This window comes from Dipodomys ordii, unplaced genomic scaffold, assembly GCF_000151885.1.
Source record: "Dipodomys ordii isolate 6190 unplaced genomic scaffold, Dord_2.0 Scaffold45, whole genome shotgun sequence".
Classification (NCBI taxonomy): Eukaryota; Metazoa; Chordata; class Mammalia; order Rodentia; family Heteromyidae; genus Dipodomys; species Dipodomys ordii.
The window spans coordinates 599,052-613,121 of NW_012267261.1; the positions used below are offsets into that span (position 1 = coordinate 599,052).

The 14,070-nt window shown below is 43.9% G+C and overlaps 1 protein-coding gene across 3 annotated transcripts in view; it reads left to right on the forward strand.

Moving 5' to 3' along the window:
- The first annotated feature begins 355 nt into the window (after positions 1-355).
- Positions 356-14,070, forward strand: part of Lpp (LIM domain containing preferred translocation partner in lipoma) — a 694,475-nt gene continuing 680,760 nt past the window's right edge. Inside the window, exon 1 of one of the 3 annotated variants that reach the window (XM_013019488.1) lies at positions 356-584. The gene's annotated coding sequence lies outside the window, so the exon portion shown is untranslated. Of the gene's footprint in view, positions 585-4,637; positions 4,926-14,070 lie in introns of those variants that run through there. The other 2 variants (XM_013019487.1, XM_013019486.1) reach the window with 2 other exon arrangements.

Sequence of the window (14,070 nt, forward strand, 5' to 3'; positions counted from 1 at the left end):
CAACAGCACACATGAAGTTCCCTCATTTTCTTTTTTGTGTGTGTTTTTTTTTTTTGGTATAGCACCCCACCTCCGCGCGCAGGCATCCTCTCCGTCTCCTTCCTCTTCCTTTCGTGGAGGCAGAGCTCCATGAGCTCCCCGTTTCCCCTTCCTCCTTTGCCAGCTCCCGGCAGTCGCACGTCTCCTCCGCTTCCTCCCTGGAAACGCAATGCCCTGGCTGCGCCCACCGTGCGGCCAGGCCCTGGTCCGCCGCGGGGGCCCCCTCCCCTTGCCCGCGCGCCGGCGAGCGCTGCGCCGCGGCCCCGGGGCACCCGCCTCCCCATACCTTACATGGACAAATGCGTGCAGGCAAAGTCAGGAATTCAGGCCCCTGACGTCAGCCTCCAGCGCTCCGGGCACCGCACGGGAGACTGAGGGGAGGGGGTGGGGACGGTGGGGAGGAAGGAGGGGGAAAGGCACCAACCAGCAGCCGCTCCAGCCCGGCCGAAGTTTCACTTTTTGTCTGTGGGTTCGTTCCCGGGCCCCGCGCAAGCTTTCCCGGGATAAAGTAGCTTTAGCGGCCGGGAACAGCCGGCTGCTGCAAGGTAAGGGCTGGCTGCACGCTCCCCGGGGTGAGGGGCGCGCGCTCCCCGGAGCCCGGCGCGGGGCGCGGGGCCGGGCCTGTCCGGGACGGGGGACAATGGGAGGGGGCAGTGCCTGGGCACCTCCTCCTCCAGGGCTGCCTCCTCCTCCAGCCGCCACCGCCGCCGCTGCCCCGTCCGCCTCCTCCCTGAGGTATTGTTGCAAATCCTCCTTCCTTCCCCCCCCCTCCACCCTCCGCCCGCGGGTGCCGCAGGAACCCCCGGTCCTACCCCGGCGCGAGCGCCTCGGGGGTGGCTGGAGCGCGGGGTGCAGCGCGTGCTGCCCCGGCCGCCAGGCCCGCGGTGCGGAAGTGCGGGCCTCGGCCCAATCACGGGGTGCACCCCGTAAAGGGAGGGGGGGATTGGAGGTGGGGGAGCATGGGGGATCTAGAATTTATAGGAGGGGGGGAAGCTTGGACTTCGGGACTGGGCGGGGTTGGAGTCTTTTCTCCGAGCGCCCCCCCTGCCTGGGCTTTTCTGGGCGCCCAGGGGGCGGGGCCACGCCTAGCTGCTCCGCGCTTTCGCGGAATCACAGTTGTCACTGTGCAAAGGGCCCAGGGACTCAGTCCTTCTGGCCTTCCCATTTCACAGTCTGGGAAACTGAGGTGCAGAGGAGAGGATCGTCTGTGAAGGCATCCCTTTGAGGCAGGGTTGGTATTAGAATAGGTGGCTTAGGACCCCTTCCTTAGTTCCTGTGTGTGTGTGTGTGTGTGTGTGTGTGTGTGTGTGTTTGTGTTTGTGATTTAGATAGTGTAGGTCGATTGGGCTCAGACTTTGCCCTCAGGGAGCGCTCTCTTGGAAGAGCCCAATCAGAGTCAGAGTAGGAAGTGCTGGGGGAGAATGAATAACTCAAGTTCTACAGGGGAGTTAGGGGACTAGCTTGATTTTGGGGGCCTTCGGGAGGGACTCGAAATGGCCCTTGGAGGGGATTGTTGTCAGTCAGGGCTTTTGAAGGTTGGGGAGTGTTCTGAAGTTTGACACACTCGTGGATGAAGGCCATCCCAAGCCATCGCAGACCAGTCAAGACTATAGGGTGGGGAGAACCATTTATGGTGTTTTGTTGGGGCTTGAGGTTTGGTGAAGGGGTCGGAAATCATGTCATGCCCTGAGCAAGTCAGTGCAGGGTAGGTGGACTAGGCAGTGTCTTGGGTTCTAAAGGAACAGTAATATTTTAACTGTTTCCCTCCCCCCCCCCAGAAGGGGGTCCACTGCTTCCCCTCCCAACTGGAAAGAGTTAACAAATGCTCAGAGTCAGTTAGGTCCCTATAACCACACTCCTTTAACTTTATTTTCAGTCCCCCTTTGTCTTTTCACTTCCCCCCCTGAGGCCTCTCCAATTAAAATAAGAGAAAAAAAACAACCTTTCTTAAAAGGTGTTAGTGACTTAATGTTTCACCTCTCTTTGATATGTGCATTTTAAGAAACCTTTTAGAGGAAGGGAGGGAAAGTGGATAGGGGGTTCTCTAGAAAGAGCTAATCCATGTTCTCTTGGGTAGGGAAAGGAAACAGAAGTCCACAAAAGTGAGAGCCAGCCCTGTAGCTTCAGTGCAGTTCTCCTGTCCCATCTAGAACCTCCTCCTTGCAAGTTTTTTTTTTTTTTTTTGCCAGCACCAAGGTAGTTAAAAAGCAGATTTTTTGCCTTTTTAGAAAAATCTTTGCAGGCAGTCCATCAGGCCCAGGGCTTAAAAGTACAAGATAGGTAGATGGGATTAGCTGTATGACTAGTAGGAAAGCAAGTCTGGGGTCTCTAGGTCTGGCTGTCTCCAGCTTCAGGCTCCTTGTAAGCAGTATGGAGTCTGGAGTTGGCTTTGGGGATTGGCAGAGGGAGGAGGAAGCTAAGCTGCTGAGCTGCTTATTATGTCTGAGACTTAAATAGGACCCTTCTTGGCAGGGCACATTCTGGTGGAGAGGCCATTCCTCTCCGACAGAGATTTCCAGGCAGAAATGGGTGGGTGAGACTTAATTATGAAGGGCTTTAGACATACCAAGCTCTGAGTTTGGGTATGACTTGAAGCCATCAATTGAGGAATTTCAGCAGGCTGGAACAAGCTTTAGGAGGAAATCCTGGCCATTGGAAAGCCTGCTTTTCAATTTCAGTGAGAGAGGCAATCATTTGGCTTAAGATCTTTATCATTGAGTGTTTGTCCATTTATCTGATATGTGTTACTGAGCACCTATTAGGCACGTCTGTCAAATATGAGAATTTTATCTCAGGTTCCTATTTTTATTGAGACAAATTCTATTGGGTTATCTTGAATACACATCTTTTTTCATATTTTGGTATCGCTGAACTCAGTTTTATAATCAGAGAGGTGTCATTGTAGAATAGTTTGTTATATTCTAAGTTGATATTGATCCATCTTATAGTTGCTGGTTTACTTTTTGATTTATTTTATGTGGGTACTGGAGCTTGAACTCAGGGCTCCAGGCTTTCACCAGCTTTTTTGCTCAAGGTTGGCATTCTACACCTGAGCCATCCTTCCTTCTCTTTGCTGCTTAACTGAAGATGGGTCTCACAAATTTTCCTTCTTGGATGTGCTTTGAATCCCAGTCTTCAGATTTCAGCCTCCTGGGTAGCTAGGATTATAGCGGTGAGCCACCAGAGCCTTACTAGTTAGTAATTTAAATTTGACACGGTTTGTTACTCATGCCATCAATGTATTTGTCTATTCATCTTTCTGTCTACCATCTATCAATCTATTTAGTGTGGGTCTCGTTGACAACCCTTACATTTTTTACTTAAGGCTGGCACTCTACCACTTGAGGCATAACTTACCTTCTGGCTTTTTGGTAGATAAGAGTTTCAGGACTTTCTTGCCTAGGTTGGCTTCAAATCTTGACCCTCACATCTCAGCCTTCTGAATAGCCAGTTTTGTAATCCTCAGCCATCGGTAATCTAGTGAATCATGTTCTTTATAATTATAGTACTTTGTACTGTAAAGGTACTTTCTACCAGATGGTCCACTTAAATGTATTCAAGCATCTGAGAATCAGTGCCACCTCCATTTTAACCCTTGTCCAAGGGTTAAATTTGGGATGGGTTCAAAATTATGACTCCAAACTTGTGTTTCTTTGTGATAACATGCAACTTTACCTGCCACATACCTAGTATAGTTTGACTGGAAATAGGACAGAGCTAGATTGATTTTGAGTTGAGAACAATGGTTTATAGTGCTGAATGATGAAATATTGGTCAAGTACAGAGTAACTTGGGAGGACTGGAAAGTTCCCTCACCTTGAAGATTTGCTGAATTAGAGAAAGAAGATAGAAGCTGGTAGGTAACATGGTAGAACTAGAATCTGGAGATACATGAGGAGACTGGTACGTAAAGCACATATAATTGTCCTCACTGTGAACCAGGGCCCAGGTAGATCTTGGGAATCCAAAGATAAAGGTCAAGTTCACATGTGTGTGTGTGTGTGTGTGTGTGTGTGTGTGTGTGTGTGTGTGTGTGTAGGGGAAGATCAGTGTATTAAATGTTGTTACAGGGTATGTTTATTCTGTGGAGGGGATGATCACCCTCAGGGAAGCTATCGTAGATGAGTGCTATTAGAATGAAATCTCTAGGACTAAATTGGAGTTGGACAACTGAGGAAGGAAAGGTGACAGAGGGCCCTACCAGGCAAAAATAGCACCATATGCAGATATACCTGCATATACAGATAGAAGAAGGTGGCCTGTTTTTCAGACTGTATTTCAAAAAGCCCACACAAAGAGGACTGTGGGAAGTGGAGTAGGGCGTGAGTTTTCATTTTTTGCTAAGTAATGTTTAAATTTATCTAGTGTAGATAATAGGGGCCATTAACTGGTCCTCTAGAGATTCATGGTTCACAGGAGAACAAGGCTGAGCCGAGGCTCTGGAACCATCTCTGTGGGGTTAAGTATTTGATAGTAATGCAGGAGCCATAGCAACACTTTTAGTAACCGGATGAGTGAGCCTGAGACTTTGACCCAGGACAGTAATGAGGCCCTCTTAACTGCATATGTGCATTGGTGGGTGGGGACTTTTCCTGGAACTAGGCTTTGGAATGCTACACTGCTTTGCAAGAAGAAACTTGCTAGAGGAAAGGGGATCTAAAGTGGTACAGCTGCATACAGGAAGCTGAATCTGAGTGGAAATCCATTGGCTTGAAGGTGAGGATCATACAAGAGGTGGTCAAGGAAGAGAGGGAGGAATGGAAGTGCATTGTGGGAGTCTGCTGTAGTTGGTGAGAGGCTTGGAAGAAATGGCCATGTTCCTAATGCATGTGGCATGAATGAGATTGGTGGGCGTGAGTGACCAACGGTCAATGGAAGTCATTCAGGTAAACCATAAAGTCAGGGCTAGAAAATGTTTATCTTCCTATCATTTCAAACATTCTTGTGTGCTTATATGTGTATATCATTACTATATTGATTGATTATGTATCACTGCTATGGTTTGGATGTGACTAGTTCTTCAAGGGTATGCACATATGTTAGAGGTTTGGTTCTTGGTGTGAGGATGTGAGACTGGGCCTAGGAAAAGGGTCCTTAGTGGGTAGTCCTTAAAGGTATGTACTAGGAATGGATTAATGGAGTTCCCTGGAATTCTGAGAGCTAGTTGTTACAGGAGAGCCAACCCAGCCTCTGATTTGCTCTTTGGCTTGCTTTTGGGTGGTGTGATATCTTTTCCACTTGCACGCCTGTTATTGTGGTACCATCCTTCACCAGGCCTTCACCAGGGCTGAACAGATGCTGGCAGTATGCTTTTAAACTTCCATAACTATGAGCTAGGTAAAATTCTTTTCTTTATAAAGTTCTCCAACCTGGGTGCTGGTGGCTCATGCATATAATCCTAGCTACTCAGGAGGCTGAGATCTGAGGATCTGAGGATCCAGCCTGGGCAGGAAAGTCAGTGAGACTCTTATCTCCAATTAACCACCAGAAAACCAGAAGTGGCATTGTGGCTCAAGTGGTAGAGTGCTAGTGGTAGAGCTTGGGGATAGTAACCAGGCCCAGAGCTCAAGCCCCATGACCGACCCCAAAAAAAAAAAGTTTTTCAGCTTCAATTATTAAGTAATAACAACTAAAAATGGTTATCTTTTTTGAGATGCTTTCTCTTTTAAGAAGTATTTTAAATTTTTATTATGAAGGTGATGTATAGAGGGGCTATAGTTATGTAAGTTGGGCAAAGAATATGTTTCTTTTGGACAGTATCATCCTTTCCCTCTCACTTTCACATATTTTGCTTTGTTCTCTAAAAGCGCTATGGTTTCAGTGGTTTGGTTTTGGATACGTGTGTGTGTTTGTGTGGATTTATTTGGGTTACTGTCACTGGTGCCTGCCCCAAGCTCCTTGATCTTTCCTAGCTTCAGATTTCTTCTTTGTGACAATTCCTTACTCCCCATCTCACCATTCTCCTTTTAAATCTACTTATTTTTGCTTACCTGCTTATTTTTGCTTACTCTGACAGTCTTGGAGACATTACCAGGCAGATCTCTTGTCTTTTCCCTCTCTTTAAAACCTGCCCATCATAACCCATCTGTCAGAACCTGGTAGTAATTCATAGCCTTTGTAGCTCTTTTTATGTGGCAAGTGCATTTTACAATCATTTTTATGACTTAGTTCCCAATTGCAACTTGAGATGGGTTGGCAAAGATCTGCCTGATCTCATGGAGAATGGGCACAAATTCAAGGGTGGAGAAACCTTCCTCTGAGGTTTAGGTTTTAAGTAGCATCACGAGACTTGAACTCCTGTCTCCAAAACTTCTGTCCTGCTGTTTGACTTCTGCAAGAGAGCGTGAAATAATTGCCACCGACATCCTCAGCATGATCCACACATAGATAGAAGCTGTTATTATTTTCTTAGTCCTGTCTAGTAGTGTTGGCTGCCCGGGTCTGAGGCTTTGGAAGACAAGATAGTATTAGATTCGTGACTATATAGCTCAAAAATCTAGGTTTTTACCATGTTGTCATTTTGGCAGTGTATCTTCACCATTTAATTTGTTCAAGGGAAAACAAAGACATGTGTTTGGGCCATTCATGAGCTCTGTGATCTTAAGTTGTGGAATATCCACAATTTTCAGTTGCCATGAAGGTATGATACATCACATGCTATATCATGTGATTATATAATATATGAGATCATATGCTAGATCAGATGATATACCATGTGATCATATGATATATGATACCACATAATATATCATATGCTATATCATGTGATCATATGATATATGAGATCATATGATATATCACAGTGTACTTGTGAAAACTAGCTAAGTTCCTGTGGTAGCACTTTGTAAGCTATAATATAGGATGAACATGTGGCCCAGTTCAGGTGCTCAGCTGGGTCTCTGGCACACAGTGATGGCTCCTTTCTCTGCTAGTGAGGATCATGGGCTTTGGATCTAGACAATTCCAAGTTCAAATACTCAATGTTTCATTTAAACAGAGGGAGCTTCCCTAGAGTGTCACAAGCACTGCTTGGATTTCTGATTTACTTTTATTAATGAGGGCACCACTGTTGGAAATAGCATGCTACAAAAAATGTGTGGTGAGATCCAGAGATAGTCTTTCCAGGTGGTATACAAAGTGACTCAACCAGTTGAATGACTATGCAGTGTATTGCACTCTGAGTTAGATTTTCATTTGTGTTGAGTTTGTAGTTTTTAGTCCTGTGAGATTTTCTTCTATAAGTGGCCTTATACTATGGCAGGACAGCTCTCAGGAATGCAAAGGAAAAGCCAATGTTGAATGGCAGAGCCAATCTTTCTCAAAAACATGTGAAGCTGGGTGTCAGTGGCTCAGGCCTATAATGGTAACTACTCAGGAGGCTGAGGTCTGAGGATCACAGTTCAAAGCTGGCCCGGGCAGGAAAGTCTGTGACACTCTTATCTTAAATAAACCACTAGAAAGCTATGGCTCAAATGGTAAAGTGCTAGCCTTGAACTGAAGAACTGAGGAACAGCACCAGGCCCAGAGTTCAAACCCCACAACTGACAAACAAACAAACAAAACATATGTGACAACGTTTCAGAAACCTTACCTTTTTAGATAAGCATGAGAATCAAGCTAGGTCACCGTCACTGACCTAAAAGTTTTGTGATTTTGGCCTCTTGCCACCCTCCAGATAGACATTTTTCACTCTATAACTTTTTTTGGTATTCCATTGTCACTAGGTCAGCAGCCAGTACGCAGTAGACATTAGAGATAAACGTCTTGCCCTGGGGGGAGATAGCTAGGGTATATGAAGTATAAGTTCCTTGACATTCTTAAGAGAATTTATTTATTTATTTTTGGTGATAGTACTGGGAAAGCTTTCCCTTAGCTTTTTTTTTTTCTTCTCAAGGCTGGCACTTTACCACTTGAACCACACCTTCACTCTTGGCTTTTTCCTGGTTAGAGGTAAGGTCTCATGGATTGTTTCTCCCTGGGCTGGCTTTGGACTGTGTTCCTCAGATCTCAGCTTTTTGAGTAGCTAAGATTATAGACGTGATTCACTGGTCCCTGGCTTCCTTGGCATTCTTTTTTAAAGTGTATTTTATTTTATTTATTTTTATTTTGTGCTCGATCTGGCGTCACTGTCCTTGAGTTTTTGTGCTCAAGAGTAGTGCTGTATATCTTGAGCCACCAGCACCCAGCAATCCTTGGCATTCTAAAGAGAACTTTTATTTTTTGCATGTTAAAAGATTTTTATCTTTAAGGTTAACCCCAATTTCCTTACATATAAAAATGCTTACTTCACTGATAGACTGATCATATTGATTGGCCCAGGACAGCTTCAGTTTATTTCCTGCGTATGTTCTTGTAGTAGAAATACTTTTCCCTTTCATTCTCAGAGGTGTTCTGAGTGGAGAATAAAGTCTATGGTTACATGTGAGTGTTGAGTTCTATAGAAAATGCCAGGCCTAAGTTAAAGGCTCAACAAATATTACAATTATTACAATAATTATTGCAAATATTTCATTACAGGAGGTACTAGGTATTCTAGAAATGTCTGTTGAATGAACTACATGTATGAAAGAGTTCAAATGTTTGAAGGTGAAGTCAAGATTGTGGGCTGTATGGGGCATGCTGGACCATGTACTTAAGTTTGGTGGAAGTGCTAGCTTTTCCTGAGAAATCAAAGAACATGAAGGCTGGGTTCTGGTGGCTCATGCCTGTAATCCTAGCTGCTCAGGAGGCTGAGATCTGAGGATCATGGATCAAAGCCAGCCTGGGCAGGAAAGTCCATGAAACTCTTATCTCTAATAAACTACCAGAACACTGGAAGTGGTTCTGTGGCCCAAGTCGTAGAGTGCTGGTCTTGAGCTGAAGAGCTGAGGGACAGCACCCAGGCCCAGAGTTCAAGCCCTATGACTGACCAAAAAAAAAGAAAAAAAGAAGGACATGAAGGCTTAGACTAAAATTCATTTGGGCAATTCAGTTCAGGTGCTGGTGGCTCACCCTTGCAATCCTAGCTACTCAGGAGGCTGAGATGCGATTGCAGTTCGAAACTAGTTGAGACAGGAAAGTGTGTTTATTTTCAATTAACTAGCCAAAAAGCAGGAAATGGAGGTTTGGCTCAAGTGGTAGAGCCTTGAGCAAAAAAGCTGAGGCAGAGTACCTAAGCTTTGAGTTCAAGCTCTAGTTGTATGCATGTGCATGTGCATGAACCAGCTTGTGTACACACACACACACACACACACACACACACACACACACACACACACACACACACACACACAATGAGGGAGCCTAATTTGCTCTGCTATTAATAGTTAAGAAATAAGATTGATTCTCTATCCATTGAGTACTTTAGCTGGGTTTCTAATGTATTTTTCATGCAGTGGTCCATCTTGATAATAATCTCTTTCTATAACTGTGTAAAGTCCAATGCTGTACTAAATTCAGTGCCAGGAGGTCACCAGTCACCTACACTTATTCTTTCCAGTGAATTTCCACTGAAGACAGATTTTGTGTAGTTCCCGGCAAGAAAACAATTTGGTTGGCACTTGTCGTGTTTGGTATGAAAACTAATCATTTTTAGGAACTGTAGTAAGGAGTTGCTACCCAGAGGGCAGGGTGTTCCCTGAGTCATGGGAAAGGTAAACTTTGCAGTGACCAGGTAGGTAAGTGGCACTTTTTCTTAGATGGAGGTGAAAGGTAGGTCAGCGTTCCAGTAGCTGGCCTTTTCCACCTTGGCAGTCTTTCTTATTGGCTGCAGTTTAGCAGCCTCTCTTGGAGAATATTAGTATTGGCAGTTGGACAAGACCCTAAATATACATTTGCCCATCAATCTGACACATTTGTGTATTCACTCACTCTCTGGACAGCATGTTTCAGGTGAATCAGTGTATAAATGTGGAAATCTGGCATGGGCCTTGAGGATGGAAACACGTATGCTATGTGATTGCTGCCCCCGGATTATAGGTTTGTAAATGGAAAGCTGAGGCAGGAGGAGCACAAGTTCTCAGCCAGCCTAGTCTACATAGAGAAACCTTGTTTTGAAAACAACAACAACAAAGTATATGAGAAACTATCTGATGGCTCTTATTGAATGATGACTGACCTCTAGGGATCTAGGTAAACTTAAGTTTCTCATAGGAAGAAATGTCATTTTATTGGACATTGAGGGATCAGTAGAAATATGGGAGGCTTGGAGAAAAGAAAATATTTAGTTGGGGGAATAACATGAACAGAGGCATGGAGGTATGGGACTACATTGTAGAAAGATGCCATGCAGATGGGTTGACCCTAGGTTGAAAAAGGCTCTGGTGTTTGTAACAAGTTGAGACTATATGATGAAGGCAGGATCAATAGGGCAGTAGTAGTATTGCTGGATCTGTCCTTTTGGGTGGATTGAAGAGGAGGGTCCTGGAGATACCAAGAGATACTATAAAACCTCAGATCACAGAAAAATCAAAGCTGAATTACCCCTGGAGCAGTGTATCACAGAGAAGATTCAAAGAATGGGAGTCATCCTATCTTCTCATTTTACGAAAGAGGAAACCCAGGCCCTGTGAAGGAGGTACATCCAAGGTCTACAGCCTGGTCCCCGCGTAGCCCTGAGGTGACCCATCCTCTGCTCAGTGCATTTCTCCTTATATCATTTATTAAATAACAACATATAAAAGTGGTCTAGCCAGGTACTGGTGGCTCACACCTGTAATCCTAGCTACTCAGGAGACTGAGCTCTGAAGATTACAGTCCAAACAAGCCTGGATAGGAAAGTCCATGAGACTCTTATCTCCAATAAACCACTCAGAAAACCGGAAGTGTCACTGTGGGTCAAGTGGTAGAGCTAGCCTTGAGCTGAAGAGCTGAGGAACAGCGCCCAGGCCCAGAGTTCAAGCCCTATGACTGACAAAAAAAAAATAGTGGTCTGGGCAGTGAGAATGATTGAAGGGGTGACACTGATCAAGATGTATTATATGCATGTTGAATTGAAACCCCTTTGTAGAATTTTAAAAAATAAATGAAAAAACTTGAAAAAGTGGTCTAGGCTGGAGAAGCTTGGTAAGAAAGGGCTAAAAAATGTTTAGTGTGTTGAATTGCCAAAACTTTATATGTGCATTCATTCATTCATTCATTCATTCTTTTGTTTTTTGTTTTTGAGTCAGGGTCTGTCTCAGTGTTTTATTGTTGACCTGAAGCTTGCTATGTAACTCAGGCTGGCCTTGAATTGTAATTGTTCTGACTTAGTCTTCCAAATGCTGGGTTTGCAAGTATTTGTCACCACACTAGGCTTTTCAGTGCTCAATTACCTGCCAGGCAGTGTTTCAGAAACTGCATACACTATGAAGAAAAAAATGCAAGTGATTAGCCAGCCAGTGATTTCCAATCCACTGTCTTTACTTAGCCTATGTAATGACTTAGGTCTAGAAAAGTAAGGTAGGATACCAGGTATATCACTTGTTCACTAGCAGAGATTACCAGCATGTACTGACACACCAAGAATCCATACAGACAATCTAACAGGAAGATTCAAATTCATGCTTAGATGAGAAAACTCAATATTAAAAAAAGAGTAAAGGACAAAAGAACTCCAAGTAGCTTGCACTAATTATAAACCTTTTTGGACATGTTTTTCGTAAGTGGGAGGGACAGATGACATATTTCCCCATCAAATAAAACAGTCAATTTAGATTTAATAAGGCAGTTATCTTAACGTAATAAAAATTCAACTAAGTTGCCATAACTATCTTGTTTAAACTCAATTAAGAGCCTCATATTTCTCACTTGCTGAGTAAAATTTAATAGAACTTCAGTTAAGCATTTATTGCTTATTTAATTCAAAATTAAGTTAATCACCACAGTTAGTAACAACCACTGAGTACTTAATTAACATTCAGCAAACTATCTTATTAGGTCTAAATTAGATACCGACAGGTCTTGTTTATCCTAATCCATTTGCACACACTGCTTGTTCCCCTCCTCCCCCATTTCTTACCCCAAAGGCCTGTAGGGTCCTCATCACTTTCTTTTCTGACCTGTCTTAATTTTCCTGTGGTAGACAACCAACTTGGTGTGTGAAGAAGAGGGAAAGAATCCATCAGATTATAGGAACTTTTAGTTGAGGTATAGCAGAGAAATTTCCATTCTATTTCATTTTTCAAGAATGAGTACAAGAGAGGGAGGGTGTCATCTTGACATTTCTGGTTTCAACTTAAATGAGAGCATTGGGTTTAGTTTATTCATGTTGGCCCTTTACTGGGTGTTGGGGATACCATAGCAGTTCAGACAAGGAACCTGTTCCTTGCTAGGACAGTCAGTTTAGCAGGAGACCTGCTTCATAGGAGCAGAACATTGTGATTCCTTGTGACCATGTTTCTAAGACCATTAAGGCTGTTCTATCAGAAAAGGGTGCCCTAGTCAAGTTATTATGTCCAAAGTCTGTCACGGGAAATGAAGAATCTTTACCATGGAACTTTCCCGAATCTTTAATAAGTCAGTGTACATTGTAACCTCTCAAAAGGTTTGTTTCCCAGTGTGATTTGACTGTAGAACCCTTGTGAATTTATCCCCTTGTTCCTTTTTCTCTCTCTCTAGAACACTGTTTAGGCCTAGTGACACAGTATGCTTTGGAGAAAGCTGCTGTAGGGTACAGATCCTGTCCACCAGCCTCCCAGAGCTGAGGAGGGCTGGGCAGACACACCCTAGTAGCCATGATACTGAATTGGAAGCTTGGCTTTGCCTGATGAGGATACAGGCTGAGTGATTTCCAACTTAAGAATTTATGGCTGGGACCCAGTATGGAATTAGGGTAGGTTTTCCTCATGGTGGAAAGGGAGGTATTGTAGAGGTTGACTTTAAACAAGACTGGAGGGTTCCCCTACGGTCATTTGGAGCAGAACTGTGAACTTCTGACATGACTGATGGTTCGCAATACCTTAATGCTGTAGCATAACTTGGACATGTTTCCATCACAGCCTGAATCTGGAAGGTGAGAAGCAGAAAACTTTGTGTTGTAGAATTTACAGCTTTAGCTTTTGTTCCAATGGGTGACTGCCTGTCTTGTCATTGACACTGTCCATGAGGCACTGTGAGGCTTTGCCTCTGCTTTGTGAACTGCACTAATTTTCTTTTTCGATTGTGAGCGTTGGCTCCTTTGTAGACAGTTTCATGATAACAGGCCTGGTTTCCATTTGCCTTGATATATTTATTTATTTTGTCCCTCACAGGACTTGCATTCAGGGCCTGCATGCTGTCCCTGAGATTTTTTTTTTTAAATTTTTTCTCAAGGCTAGCACTCTACCACTTTGAGACACAGCTCTACTTCCAGCTTTTCGATGGTTAATTGGAGATAAGAGTCTCACAGACTTTCCTGCCGAGGATGGCTTTTACCACGATCCTCAGATCTCAACCTCCTGAGTAGCTAGGATTACAGGTCTGAGGCTTCTTCTTTTGATGCTTGGTGAAAACTATAGTTGATGAAGTACCTTACGGTTTAGAGCTGACCAACACACTGTAACATTCTCAGTTGTGTGACTAGCATAGATGGTTAGGTGCAAAGTAGAAGCTAATTTTTGCAGACATTGAAAAGTCAGGCTCCATGTGACATTTTCAGCGGGCAGTCCTCAGGTGGCAGATTGAAGTGCACAACATGGGCTGTGGATATGAGTATGTGAGAAGGATGTGCCAGAGGGCAGGGTGCTGGTAAGATAAGTCTAGGGATGTGTTTAGAGGAGGAGATACTGACAGATGTCGTTGAGAGTTGGTTCTCCTCCAGTAGAGATTTTCAGAATTTAGGAATTTGCCTTGAGAGTCTATTTTCTTTCCTTTGTATTAAATATAATTAATACTCATAGCCTTTGTAATTTGTCTTTGGATCGATCTAGATAGATAGGTCTACTAGGAAATTCCAGAAATATTCCAAAATCTTTGGTTTAAATAAGGAGTGCTTAGGAGAATGGGTACGGAAGCTACACAGTCTAGATTTGCATTCTGACCCAGCAGGAATATCTTGACCTGTTTCTAAGTCTCATTAGGTCTCCATTGCTTCAT